General features: G+C 51.4%; 1 long non-coding RNA gene across 1 annotated transcript; it reads left to right on the top strand.

Annotated features, from left to right (window-relative positions):
- Window positions 1-3,698: 3,698 nt before the first annotated feature.
- On the top strand, window positions 3,699-7,150 carry LOC149523283 (uncharacterized). The gene is made up of 3 exons (XR_016347157.1): window positions 3,699-3,831; window positions 4,804-4,869; window positions 6,965-7,150. It is a non-coding gene; the product is annotated as an uncharacterized LOC149523283 (long non-coding RNA).
- Window positions 7,151-10,353: the final 3,203 nt, after the last annotated feature.

Here is a 10,353-nt window from a genome sequence, read left to right as displayed (position 1 = left end):
GTCAAAATTGAACTGTCTTCAAAGTATTTTGATGAATCAACACATTTGGCCCAAACTTGATTAATTCCAGTTCTTTTAAACTTCTGTCGTTGGAATCACTCTACCCTAATGTAGAAGAGACAGCTGTGCTAGATACATGATGTGGTTATTTCTTCGTTACCAACCTGTGTGGCTTTCTTGGCTATAGGAGGACAACACTCTTCGTGCATTGGCCTTTGTCCTGTTTGGTATCCTGGCCGGCTCTGCAAAGAGAAAATGGAAGGACTATTTTGCCAAGCAGGTTAGACAGAGCTGGGTCACGCTTCTGCTGCACCTGCAAGATCCAAGCCCTGAGGTTTCAATGGTAAGAATGACAGTGACTTAATTACTAAGCAAAAAGAATCTTCCTCCTGATGCCAGGGGAGCTCTGCTATTCCTTCCCGCAGTGGAGACCTAAATTCTTCCCTCAGTTCATTGCCCTCCTTTTGAGTTAATCCCAGACAGGCTGGTCCTTAGCAGCCAGGGTTGTCTCACTGGAGTTCAGGATAGGTCATGGGTCTGATCCCAAGAGTTCATTCCTGCCTATCTCTGCACCCCACGTTCCTGCCTCCCCACAACAGAGGAAAGACCACAGCTATGCCTAGTGAAGCAGCTTTCATAGCTACATCCGTTCTGAAAAAACATTGCTGCTATCTCCAGTTTTCAGTATTATAAAATCATAGAACCATAGGTTTGGAGGAGACCTCAGGAGGTCACTGAGTCCAACCTCCTGCCCAAAACAGGACCAGCCTCAACTAAACAATCCCAGCCAGGGCTTTGTCAAGCTAGGACTTGAAAACTCTAGATTTAGAGGTTCCGTTGCCTCCCTAGGTAACCCATTCCAGTGCTTCACCACCTTCCTAGTAAAATAGTTTTTCCGACTATCCAACCTAGACCTCCCCCACTGTAACTTGAGACCATTGCTCCTCATTCAGTCATCTAGTACCACTGAGAACAGCCTCTCTCCATCCTCTTTGAAATCCCCCTTCAGGTAGTTAAAGCCTTCTATCAAAGCTCCCCTCACTCTTCTCTTCTGAAGACTAAATAATCCCAAATCCCTCAGCCTCTCCTTGTAAATCATGTGTTCCAGCCTCCTAATCATTTTTGTTGCCCTCCGTTGGACTTTCTCCAATGTATCAACATTTTTTAAGTAATGGGGTGCCCAGAATTGGATGCAATACTCCAGAAGTAGAATCCCTTTCCCCCTATTAAAGTCATGCTGGCATATTTTCTGTCTATTACTTCAGGGGAATCCCTTTTATTCTTGGGGTAGATGAGCAGTCAAGGACATGAGTTCCATTTGAATGAGCACAATACGTGTTATGGAACAATTCAATGGTGCAACCCTCTTTTTCAGGAGTGCAGAGCTACATTTCATCTCTGTGCCCCATTTTTGGGACTGAAGAGGCTCCAAACTATACTTAATGAGCATCTTAGTTGGAGAACCGAGCTGAACCCTGAGGAGCTCCAGATGGATATCTGCAGACACCTTGTGAGTGACCTATAGAATTATATGAGATTATTGACAGCATAGGCTTGTGGTGTAGAAGCAGGGGGAATGTGTGATGGGCAATGGAAGTATCTATGGGTATGTCTACGCTACAAAGTTAGTTTGAACTAACGGACGTTAGTTCGAACTAACTTTCATAGGCGCTACACTAGCGCTCCGTTAGTTTGAATTTAATTCGAACTAACGGAGCGCTTAGTTCGAACTAGGTAATCCTCATTCCACGAGGATTAAGCCTAGTTCAAACTTACTAGTTCGAATTAAGGGCTGTGTAGCCCCTTAATGCAAACTAGTGGGAGGCTAGCCCCCCCCAGGTTTCCCTGGTGGCCACTCCGGCCAACACCAGGGAAACTCGTATGCCCCCCTCCCGGCCCCGGACCCCTTAAAGGGGCACGGGATGGCTACGGTGCCCATGCCAGGTGCAAGCCTGCCAGCACCCAGCAGGCAGACCCTGCACCTGGTGCGGATCGAGCCACCCACCCGATGCCCCCCAGCCCTCCCCCTCTTCCCGGGACCAGGCTGGCGGGTCCTGGGAGCTTGCCCGGGACCGCAAAAGGCGGGCTCCCTCCTGGGCTAGTGCGGACATCGTGGACCTCGTCCACGATCTCCGCACTAGGCACAGGAAGGTGGCCGGCTAGGGCAGGAGAGCTGCCAGCCTGGCCACCCAGGAGCAGGAGTGCATGAAAATCAAGGTGGTCCACTGAGACCCCCAACCCTGAGCCCTGAGCTTACAATGGCCATCCTGGGTCAGAACAAAGGTTCATCTATCCCAGTAGCCTGTCTGCCGACAGCGGCCAACCCTAGGGACCCTGGAGGGGATGGACCGAAGACAGTGACCAAGCCATTTGTCTCGTGCCATCCCTCTCCAGCCTTCCACAAACTTTGGGCAGGGACACCACTCCTACCCCCTGGCTAATACCACTCCATGGACCCAACCTCCATGGCTTGATCTCACTTCCCTTTAAACTCTGTTCTAGTTGTAGCCTTCACAGCCTCCTGCAGCAAGGAGTTCCACAGGTTGACTCTGTGCTTTGTGAAGAACAACTTTCTGTTACTAGTTTGAAGCCTGTTACCCATTCCTTTCCTTTGGTGTCCTCTAGTCCTTCTTTATGGGAACTAATGAAGAACTTTTCTGTATGCACCCTCTCCACCCAACTCCTGGTTTTAGAGACCTCTATCCTGTCCCCCCTCCGTCTCCTCTTTTCTAAGCTGAAAAGTCCCAGTCTCTTTAGCCTCTCTTCATATGAGACCTGTTCCCAACCCCTGATCATTTTAGTTGCCCTCCCCTCTGCCAGCCTCTCTCTTCCCCTCTCCCACCCCCTTTTCCCAGTCTCCCCCAGTTTTGTTCAATAAAGACAGATTCCATTTTTGAACACAATTGTCCTTTATTTTGTACATCAAGAAGAGGGGCTAGGGAAGGGTAAGTGGAAGGAGTTGAGGGCGGAATGGGGTACGCGCCCCCGATGGGGAGGACTGGGCTGGCTCTGCGGGCTTTTGTGGTGGAAGCTCTCCTGCAGCCCCCCAATTGCCCCATCTCCCCAGATGGCAGGCTGTGGCAAGTGCAGCCGGTCTGATGGCCAAGTGCTGTGATGTGCCCAGTGTGGGCACTCCGGGCACTCCAAGCCAAGACTGCTTTGCAAGCGGGGCACCCCTGAGAACTGTCTGTCCGGAGTGGGGGTTGGGACCCTTTAAGCACAGCCCTCGGCTAGCCTGAGACAGCATCTCCACGCTCTTAGTCCTCCTCTGATGTCCTGCCGGCACTGCTTCCGGCTATCCTTAAGCCCAGTTCAGGGTCCACTTAATGTGGACATGCTAGTTCGAATTAGTAAAACGCTAATTCGAGCTAGTTTTTTAGTCTAGATCCGTTAGTTTTAATTAGCTTAGTTCGAATTAAGTAATTCGAACTAAGTTAGTTCGAATTAACGTTGTAGTGTAGACGTACCCTATTAGAGTGGGATACAGGACTGAGGGTGAGAGGAATGTAAATCTGCCATAGATTCCCACTTTCCCCACTTCTACACAGCCTCCTGTCCTTTCTTTTATTTACTTGTTTAAATTAAAAAAAAAGTCTGAGTGAGTCCAATAACTGACAGCAGTGGCAAGAGGAACACAGACTGTTTACTTGTGGTTTGTAAAGGCATGTGTTGGCAGTCAAAGGGCATTTCTAGCCAGAGAGAGCTCATGTGTCCCTGATTTTCTCTAGGCCAAAGAGAAGGCTGAGCTACTGGAGAACTTTTACAAAAGCACCATCACATACTTCTGCAGCAGCTGGGAAGAGATCCGGGCAGTTGCAGCCAAGTTAGCTGGTGAGAGAAAGTGTGCCGTGTCCCTTTTGGTATTCCCTTTGAGGTAGACAGAAAAAGTCCCTGTGTGCAGCACTGAGCTACTATTAATCTCTCCGTGCTGTGACTTCTCATGCATAAATGGAGATGTTAATGTTCTCCTACTTCTCCAGTGTGGTGTTAGGAGAAATTTGTAATTTGCAATAGAATGCTTTGAAATGGCGCAGTCATTTAGTAGCAGAGGCTGGCACACTGTCACGTAGGGTATGTTTATTCTCCGATCAAACTAGTGTGCTAAAAATAGAGTAGCTGTGGCAGGAGTAGCAGGAGGGGTTAACTATTCCAAGGATGATCCCATCCAAACCCAAAAGTCTGTTCTCAAGGTGGCTAGCTCCTCCGACTGCTTCTGTCATCTGACCTGCACTCTATTTTTAGTAGTCAGAGTTAGTGTGGACTCAAACTATAGACCTAAGCTCAGTGTTGTTGACTGTTCCTTACTGGTGCTTCATCACTGGGAGGTAGGCAGGCCACCGCCACACAGTGCCTGCTGTTGCAGGTTCCTGATTGCCTTGCCCAGGAAGCACTAGATTCCTCCCCTTTGGCCCTGTGCCATCCTTTCCTTAGCACACCCATGCAAGCCAGGCAAGCATTGTGGCCTAATTAATTTATCCATGTGAGATCCTTGCTTAGTACGCACTTATTCCTGGCCCCAGCCCTTTGTTCACACCACTAGATTAATACACTATCCTAGTATATCTCCACTAACTGACAGCAGTGGCAAGAGGAACATAGATTGTTTAAAGCAAATGAGGTTTTATGTAAACATTCTTAATTTTTTTCTCTTCTTCTCTTCAGTGTGGACGCTAAACTTTTCTAGTATTTTCTTGCCTACAGCTCACCTTAGACCCACAATAGAAGCCAAAGGGCCAATGTTATCACCTTGCACTTAACAAGAGAAGGTTTTTTATTGATGTTTATTTTACACTGCTTATTTAGGCATCATCCTGGAACATACGGACACCAAGAATATGAAATGGCTGGACATGGAACATCTGTTGACCTGTAAGTAACAAATACAGGTGAAATCCTATTCATTAGTGAGTTATAAAGAAATTTAGCTGACAAGCAAGCAGTAACTGATACCACAGGTGTGAAGTGCATCAGCCACACATCAAAGGACAGATTCAGCTTTAGTCTGCTCTGAAAGAGGTACGTCTACACTACAGCGTTAATTCAAGTTAACTTAATTCGAAATAGTTAATTTGAATTAAGCTAATTCGAATTATGTATCTATACACAAAACCTATTTCAAAATAGCATTTTGTTATTTTGAAATAGCGCGTCCACACTGAGTGGACCCTGAACCGAAGTTCAGGCTGGCCGGAACCAGTGCTGGCAGGGCATCAGGTTAGGACATAGTGTGTGGGGCTGCTGCCTCAGGCTAACTGAGCTCCGTGCTTCACGGGACCCTACCCCCACCCCGAACAGACAGTTCTCAGGGTTCCCCGCTCGCTTGTCTACCCCGATGAGGGAGAGCAAAGTAGTCCTGTCTTGGAGTGCCCTGAGTGCCTGCACTCGGGACACCACAGCACTCGGCCACATGGAGCCAGAGCTGCCCCTGGGCACACCGGTGCGTCTCGTAGGGTTGTTGCCATCAGCCCAGCTGCACTTGCTGCAGGCTACCGTCCGGGGAGTCCATCGGGGGGCTGTCAGGATCCAGGAGGCCCTGCAGGAGAGTGTCCACCCCGAGGAGCCCTCAGAGCCACCCCGGTCCTCCCCACCGGGGGCTCGTGCCCCATTCCTCCCTCACGTCCATCTACTTACTCCTCCCTAGCCTCCCTTCCTGATGTCAAATAAAAGACATGTATGTTCAAAAATAGAAACTGGGTTTATTGAACAACAGGGTGAACCTCTGGGGAGACTGGGAAAAGGAGGTGGGAGAGAGGAATAGAGTGGGTGGGAGAGGGGAGGGTGAAACCTGGGAGGAGGAAGTTGGAAGGGAGAAGCAAAGGGAAGAAGGGGGAAGGGAAGATCAGGGCCCAAGGTTGGGGGTCTCACCGCACCAACTTGATTGTCATGCAAACCTGCTCCTGGGTTCGCATGTGGCCTTTGGTGGCCAGGCTGGCAGCTATCCTGCCATTGACGGCCGTGTTCCTCTGTCTAGTGCGGAGATCATGGATGCTGGGGCATCCCTCCCAAACCTGAATAAGGTCCATGATCTCCACCCTGGACCAGGAAGGCACCCGCCTTCTCCAGCCCCTGTCAGGCTCCTGGGTGCTGGCAGACTGCTCCTGAGGAGCAGTGGAGGGTTGGCTGCCAGTGCCTTGCTGGCTCACGTTTTGTGGCTACTGGCTCAGGGGCCCCGGTGGCCACTGCTGGCTCTTGGCTGGTAGGCTTGGATCTGGCACGGGCCAGGGTCTATCCCTTTAATGGCTCTGGGGTCAGGGGGAGAGGAGAGGAAGTTTTCCTGGTTGTGCCCAGAGTGGCCACCAGGGCTCCCTGGGAAGGGCTGGAGGCCCCCTATTTTGAATTAATTGTCTACACAGCACTTAATTTGAAATAGCTATTTCAAATTTGGTGTTATTCCTCGTAGAATGAGGTTTACCAAATTTGAATTAAGCGCTCTGCTATTTCGAATTAATTTCGAAATAGCGGTTTGCATGTATAGATGCTATTAAAGTTAATTCAAAAGAACAGCTGTTATTTTGAATTAACTTTGCGGTGTAGACGTACCTGGAGGAAACTGCAGCCAGTGTGATATAAGTCAGTGCATCTCCTGGCTACCCTGGCAATGCCTCTTCCCAACCTGTGTGATCCACTCTTTGGGCTCCATCGGCTCCCTGGGAGCCACTTTTTGCTACCCCAAACTCCACACCATCAGATTTATTTCTGTCAGGAGATGTAAAATAACTTAAAAGCAGAAGCTATTGAGTCAATGGAGCACCTTCCAATTGGATGAGTTTCTGGTAGGGTCAGGGTCTCCCCTCTCCCCCCTCCTCCATCTCAGTTTGGAGCTTGGAAGGATCCCAATGGAGGAACCTAAAGCTTTGTTTGTACAGAGAGCTTCTGTAGCTTGGTACTCACTGGTACTAAATCTCCAGCTACTGCAGGCATAGGTGACTATATGAAAAGTGAGTCATATTCTCTGTAATTCCAGCTCTCCAGGTCCTACAGAATGACCCAAGTCCCATTGTCCAGCTGGTGGCAACTCAGGTCCTAAGAGACATCTGACCTGGATGAGAGCTCGGGGAATGAAGCACAGACAAATAGAAGAAAGAGCTCCTGCTTCTGTTTCCAGCTTGCACATCATATACTTGGGTGGGAAGCTAGACTGAACGCTATATCTGCTAGCTGTTTATGGGGTAGGGGAGTAGTATAAGGGCCCTACCATCAATCAAACATTAGCCCCGCCCCCTGACCCTGGAAGTCCCCCCCCCCCGACTCCCCGGAAGTCCCTTCTCCCTTGTCACTGGCAGTCCCGCCCCTGGAGGGTAGTACATCCGGGTCGAGAGGGACAGGTGACCGGAAGTAAAAAAGGATGTCATGTGACCCCGGTTAGGCCCGTCCCCTGTCACCGGAAGTCCCGCCCTTGGGGGTAATACATCCGGGGTCAAGAGGGGCAGGTGACCGGAAGTAAGGGGTGTCATGTGACCCCTCTAAGGACTTGCCCCTCCTCCCTCTACCAATCAGGAAGGGCTTTCCCCGTAGGAACGCCCCGCGAACCGCTTTGACCAATCGGGGGGCAGTTCCGGGAACGGATGACCCGCCCAGAAGTGGGTCGTGTGACCCCTCTAAGAACTCACCCCGCCTCCCTCCACCAATCAGGAGGAGTTTTTTCCCTGTAGGACCGCCTCGTGAACTGCTTTGACCAATCGGGGGGCAGTTCCGGGAACGGATGACCCGCCCAGAAGTGGGTCGTGTGACCCCTCTAAGAACTCACCCTGCCTCCCTCTACCAATCAGGAGGGTTTTTTTCCCTGTAGGACCGCCCCACAAATCGCTTTGACCATTCGGGGGGTGCAGTTCTGGGACCCGTTGACCAGACCGGAAGCTGGTCGTGTGACCCCTCTAAGAGCTTCCCGTGACACCCTCTGTCAATCAGAGCATAGCACTTCCCCATAAGTTCTAGCGCCACACAAAAGAGGCCATCTTGTTCCAAGATACAGCTAGGACACCGCAGCGGCACACCCACGCTGTCTGAGCACGTTCCGCTCAAGCAGAGGCGGCAACAATACCTGCAAGAGTGGTCATGACTGTATACTGTGTGGCAAAACTCACAATAATTTTTCGCTCCGAACAACTTTTTCACATCCAGAACCCCATAGTAATGCTCATCTCCGCCAAGCGCCGCGCGCCCGGGGCCGGCGCTCCCCCCGCAAGCGCCACGCACCCGGGGCGCCCGGCGCTCCCCCCGCCAAGCGCCGCGCGCCCGAGGCCGGCACTCCCCCTGCCAAGCGCCGCGCGCCCGGGGCCGGCGCGCCCCCCCGTGCAAGCGCCACGCGCTATGTGCCCAGGGCCAGGTCAGCCCCGAGCACCTGGCGGGTGCATGCAAATGCCCCTGCGGGCGCCATAGCGCCCGTGGGCACCGTGTTGGGGACCACGGACCTACGGCAATAACAGTATTTAATAAGATTTCCAAACACAGTTCAGCACATAGGCCCTGGAGCTTGCAGTTTATACCCTCTGGAGTCCAAGTCAAACAGTCATGGTACCGCTGGGCTGGCGCATTTATGACACAACCCTCACAGTCCTCAAAAAGCTTTTCCCTAAGACAGTGACTAAGGACGGTATAAACACTAATGCGTACAATAGAGCGCATAACTTTTTTACGCTTATGATGTGGCACTGGCTCAACTAGGTCAATGCACAGCCACCTCCTGAATTCTTCATGGCCGTCATCCTAGGCGTTCTCTTTAATGCTTTGTATCGGTGTTGAGCAAAAACAAGGTGGGCCCGGTTCGTCTTCCTCGTCCGATGCAATGCTGTCCTGGGTCTGACGGTCAGCTAGAAAGGCATCGTCAAGCTGTCAAAAGATTGCCAGAAAGAAATAATGTAAGACGCTCTGGTCATTTTTTTTTTAAAGTTTACAAAATCCCGGATTCCTAACCCCATGATGCCCCAACTTCGATCTTTCATTTACCTATTTGGCTTCTTTTCCATGCGTCTTGTCCGACTCCTGGGAGCCATGGGCACCTTCTTCCTCCAGGCTATCTAGCTTGTCTGGCTGCATCGTGAGCGGTTGGGTTTCGGTGTCAGATATTGGTGTATCCATCAGCGGGTGGGTCAAAGGGCTCCCTTCAACTTCTCCTTCCTCCTCGGAACTGTCGCTGATGTAGCGCTTTCTTCTCGGCACCAAAACAAAGTTGGTGAAAGAAGCCATGTTTCCGCTCAGCGTTTGCACGCTCTCTGAAACACGCGCTCTTGGAACAAGATGGCCTCTTTTGTGTGGCGCTAGAACTTACGGGGAAGTGCTATGCTCTGATTGGCAAAGGGTGTCACGGGAAGCTCTTAGAGGGGTCACACGACCCATCTCCGGTCTGGTCAACGGGTCCCGGAACTGCACTCCCCGGATTGGTCAAAGCGATTTGTGGGGCGGTCCTACAGGGAAAAAACCCCTCCTGATTGGTAGAGGGAGGCAGGGCGAGTTCTTAGAGGGGTCACACAACCCACTGCTGGGTGGGTCATCCGGTCCCAAAACTACCCCCCGATTGGTCAAAGGGGTTCGCGGGGTGGTCCTACAGGGAAAAACCCCCTCCTGATTGGTGGAGGGAGGCGGGGCAAGTTCTTAGAGGGGTCACACAACCCACTGCGGGGCGGGTCATCCGGTCCCAGAACTGCCCCCCCGCTTGGTTAAAGCGGTTCGCGGGGCGGTCCTACAGGGGAAAAACCCTTCCTGATTGGTTGAGGGAGGCGGGGCGAGTCCTTAGAGGGGTCACATGACACTCCTTACTTCCGGTCACCTGCCCCTCTTGACCCCGGATGTATTACCCCCAAAGGCAGGACTTCCGGTGACAGGGGACGGGCCTAACGGGGGTCACATGACACCCGGTCAGCTGTCCCTCTTGACCCGGATGTACTACCATCCAGTGGCCGGACTTCTGGTGACAGGGGAGAAGGGAATTCTGGCGGTCAGGGGGCGGGACTTCCGGGATCAGGGGGCAGGGCTAACGTTTGATTGATGGTAGGGCCCTTATACTACTTAGGGGATTCCACATGCCGGGGGAATTCACTAAGGGTGGCTTTAATTGGCATTTAAGCATCTAACTGTGGATTTTGGTGATTTCCTTTAGATATCCAGGGCCTTTAACTGTGCTTGTATTGTCCAGTCTCATAAGTTGCTGAGTGTCCTCAAACTCCCTCTGATGATATTGGGAGTTCAGAACACTCTGCCCTTCAAAGAAGGTACTCAGCAGATATCATTCGTCCTCCAAATTTAGAGGCTATGATCCTCCACCTCATAGAAAAAGTTTCCTGAATAGTTAGGTTTCTAGTCTCTCTCAGCACTTTACTCTTGCCCTCCTGGGTTCTGGGCCTATGAGGAGTCACC

This window comes from Pelodiscus sinensis, chromosome 18 (assembly GCF_052426305.1).
Source record: "Pelodiscus sinensis isolate ZL-2025 chromosome 18, ASM5242630v1, whole genome shotgun sequence".
NCBI lineage: Eukaryota > Metazoa > Chordata > Testudines > Trionychidae > Pelodiscus > Pelodiscus sinensis.
The sequence above is the reverse complement of the archived record's forward strand: the minus strand, read 5'-3'. Positions and strand labels throughout refer to the sequence as shown.